This window comes from Cornus florida, unplaced genomic scaffold (genome assembly GCF_030987335.1).
Source record: "Cornus florida cultivar Cherokee Brave unplaced genomic scaffold, ASM3098733v1 CherokeeBrave_3.0.0_Hap2_Chr04, whole genome shotgun sequence".
NCBI lineage: Eukaryota > Viridiplantae > Streptophyta > Magnoliopsida > Cornales > Cornaceae > Cornus > Cornus florida.
The window spans coordinates 74,955,072-74,959,397 of record NW_026775574.1 but is presented as its reverse complement, the minus strand read 5'-3'; the positions used below and the strand labels follow the sequence as shown (position 1 = coordinate 74,959,397).

Here is a 4,326-nt window from a genome sequence, read left to right as displayed (position 1 = left end):
GATCCAAGCCTTGACCTAAAGCACTTAAGTCCAAAAGTTCGATCGATCCAACATCATTCTTCGATCAATCGAACACCTTTATCCTTATCCAAATGATTGATCCTATCCATGGCTGTACCACCCACCAACCACTTTTGTCCTTTTCCCATAAATATCTCCCATAAATATCTCAGATTTGTCTTTTTCCAAAAAGCTCAGCCAATTGGATCAATTTAGCCTAAGTTCGATCGATCTCACTTATTTTCGATCGATCTCACTTCCTTTCGATCGATCGAACTTCCTCGAGTGCGAAAAAGTTAAAATTCCATCCCATTGAAAGTTGTCCTTTATCCAATCATTAGGGAATATTGTGTGCATAACCCTAGCTCATTTTGGGTGTCATTTTGACCTACCTATATAAGGATAAGGATTGTTTTTTCAAAAGGGAGCCAACAAATTATTTTTGATATCATCTCTTGGAGAGGAAGTTGAAAGAAAGAGGAGGCTACAGACACCATTAGAGATCTTCATCAACAAGGAGCAAACCTCTTCGATGGAGTTAGCCCTTGAGGGTTGGAGCATCCTCACCATGAGTGGCTAGACATCCTCTTGGGGCTAGAGTTAGCCCCAAGCATGCTTTCTATATCTTAATCTTGTGTATTATTGAGGGATTAGTGTTGTAATTAATGTTTTGACACTTTGATATTTATAGATCTTGTTTAATCAATGATTTGTGTGATTTAATGCTTCCAATTGATCATTTCATTCTATCCATATGTCTATGTATGCTAGAATTGATGTTTATATTCTTGTCTCTAGATTTTGTGTTGTTGATGCATGTCTATGTGTATTGATGCCATGGATTTAGGGATTGTCAAAACATAGTGCTTAAAGGAATGCTTTTGTGATTCTCTTGATGGTTCATGCTTATCTCTTGATGGATTGTGCCTTTCCCTTAGTTTAGTTTCATGCTAATAGCTTAGATGTAGTGTAGTGTTAAATGGGAGGACAATCTATGCTTGTTGTTTGATGATCCAAGATTTTAAATGCAATTAGCATATGTCTCTAATCTTGTGTTGTATTTGGATTGTGAGCCTAATGAAAGGATTAATGACTTATTTTGATTTATTGTGCCTTTCACATGTTGTTTAGACAATATATGCTTCATTGCTTAGACATATTGTGCCTTTCACATGATGTTTAGACAATACATGCTTAACTAGTTATTCTTGCTTGTTGAATCAACCAAATACACACACACCAATATTGTAACACCCTAATTGCCCTCATTAATCACTTGTTAATAATATAGAAATGCATTGCTTGGTGGTGATCTCTAAACCCCAAGACTTTTCTCTTTCTCGCTTACTTACTCTCCATTGCATTCAATTACTTAGTTTAATTTAGTTGCTCTTTAATTAACCAACCAACCAATTGTTTGATCACTCGACCTACTAACCCTAATAGCAATTCCACAATCAACTCTGACATTGCTCAATCCCCATAATCCTTTGGGACGATCCCTACTCGCCCTAGCTATATTTATAGTGAAAGGTAGGAGTGGCTTCTATAAATGTAAAACTCTTGGCCCTCGCCTTTTAAGCCTATGATAGGACGATGACCATAGTTTTTGGCGCCGTTGCAGGGGATAGTTGATTAGATTTGGCATCATCAGATTTGTGGAATTGATTAGGATTAGTACTCTTTTGATCGTGTTTTTACTTTATTTTTATTTTTCTTTTTGGTTACTTATTGTGTTGTTCTTCCTTAACTAGGTGCATTGTTGGAGAGGAAGTAAGCAAAGGAGCCATTGAGTATTCAATTCAAGCAAGCAAAGAAAGGAAAAATGCTAAAAACTTTTTTAAAAAAAATCTTGCTAAGCTAAGCTTTAAAATTTGGAGTTGAAGTGCTAAAGGACCTTTGTGAGACTTTCTTTACTCAATTCCTTAGTTAAATCGTCGGCCCGCATGGAGGCTATTTTATTATTCTTTGCATCATCTTTGTTAAAGCATAGGACTATGGGTTAAGTGTTTGTGGAGGGAGTTTCATTGCATTGTTGTGAAGGCATAGTGTTTGTCATTCTTTATGTTTGTTGTGTTTTATATTGTGCATGCATGGGCGTCGTTCATTAAGACCAACTCTTATCCCTCTTGATTTGCATCTTGAATCTATCGTTAGAAATCCTAGGGGAAGAGGAAGTTCAAATAGACCCAATCTTTCAATGGATGACCATAATGATGACCATATTGAGGACATTGGTCACATAGACCAACAAGGTATCCTTCATCCCAATGTGCACAATGAAAACATGCAAGTACCATTAGGCATGCCAAGGCCATTCATCCAACCACCACAACAACAATGCCAAGTTCCGTATGGAATGCCAAGGCCAATGTATGCTCCACAACCTCCCGTCATTAATCAAGGAATTCATAACTATGGTGTTCATGTTGCACCTGAAGTAACTAATCCACCTCATGCTTTAAGAGATCACTATGTGCCTAATGAATACAATGCACCCACATGCATTCAATTGCCACCATTTAGAGCACATCATTATGAAATTAAAGCATAAATTATTCAAATGCTTCCTACCTTTCATGGACTTCCTAGTGAAGAACCTTACAAGCATTTGGATGAGTTTCTTGAAGTATGTTCCACAGTAAAATATACGGACATGCCGGAAGAGGTCTTAAGACTCAAACTTTTTCCATTCACCTTAAAAGACAAGGCAAAGTATTGGTTTAACAATCTTAGGCCTTTTTCAATCACTTCTTGGGCAGAATTGCAACAAGAATTCTTGAAGAAGTACTATCCGGTTTCTAAGACCAATGCCATGAGAACCTCAATTGGAGAATTTTCACATGGGGATGGAGAAATATTTCATGAGGCATGGGAACGCTTCAATGAATTGCTTAGGAAGTGTCCACATCATGACATGCCCAAATGGCAATTATTCAATTTTTCTTTGGGAGCTTATCGGACAACTATAAGGGTATGGTTGATACTTCCATGGGTGGCTCATACATTGATAGGCATAAGGATGACGTGTGGCGTCTCTATGAAAGCATGAGTGAAAATTCTTTGCATAGAACACTATCATCTAAGAATGGTAGAAATTCACAAGGTAGGAAGAGTGTAGGCTTACATCAAGTCGAACATTTAAATGAAATAGCTGCCGAAATGAAGTCTTTGTCTCAAAGGTTTGATCAATTTTTGATTAACCAAAACTCGGCGAACCAAGTATCTTCCTTTCCTAACCATTCTCATCGTGCATCAAATGAAACTTGTATGACTTGTTCTAGTGTTCTTCATTCTACTTCTCATTGTCCTCATGGACAAGTGCAAAATGAGCCTAATGAGCAAGTCAATGCAACTTTTGTGAACCAAGGGAACAATCCTTATGGTACTCATTATAATCCAAGTTGGAGGAATCATCCAAATTTATCTTGGAAAAACCAAGGAGAAGGCTTAAACGCTTCCCAAGGTGGTTTCCAAGGGAAATACATTCCACCTCCACTTCAAAACCAAGGATCCTAAGGTTATAGACCTTATCAATCACAAGGGAATCAATTTGTTAATTCTCATTTTCCCAACCAATCTTATTCCCAAGGAAACACTAGAAGTCCCGCCTTTGAAGAAAAAGTTTTGAATGCTTTGAGGACTCTTGAGGCTAACACTCAATTGCTTCATTCTCACTCTCAATCTATCGCAAAGCTAGAAACCCAAGTAGGGCAAATAGCAAGCATTCTCAATGCAAGAGAGAAGGGAAAGATGCCCATTAATGCCCCACCTAAGCAACAATGTGTTGTGGAAACCCATTCCTCATCGGAAGGGCATACCATTGAACAGGTTAATGCGGTGACTACTTTGCAGAGTGGTAGAGTTGTGGACAATCAAGTTGAAATGTCCAATGAAGAGTGTGAATCGGTGCAACCTTAAGTTGTCACCCGTCCCGTTTCACACATGATCTTACAAATGAGAAAGTTTCAAAAAATGTGTTTGACAAAAAAGTCTTGAAAAATGATGTTAAGAAAGAAGTTTTGTTGAAAAATGATTTGAAACAAAATGATTCGAAAACTTCTTGTGTTGAAGAGAGTTCAAAAGAAAATTTTGAAAAAGTGTTTGAATCAAAAATTCCATTTCTGGATGCCTTAAAAGGATCCATTTCAAAAGACAAGCAAAAGGCAAAAACCAATGAAATCATGGAAAAGTTTAGCTAAATGAAAGTTAACCTTCCACTATTAGATGCAATCAAGCAAATTCCGGCTTAAGCCAAATTCTTGAAAGACTTGTACACCCAAAAGCGGAAGAACAAGAGCCAAGCACCAAGAAAAGTGGTTTTGG

At 37.4% G+C, this 4,326-nt stretch overlaps 1 pseudogene; it reads right to left on the bottom strand.

Moving 5' to 3' along the window:
- Nucleotides 1-2,820: 2,820 nt before the first annotated feature.
- LOC132305709 (small nucleolar RNA R71) lies at nucleotides 2,821-2,919 on the bottom strand (annotated as a pseudogene).
- Between the last annotated feature and the right edge of the window lie 1,407 nt (nucleotides 2,920-4,326).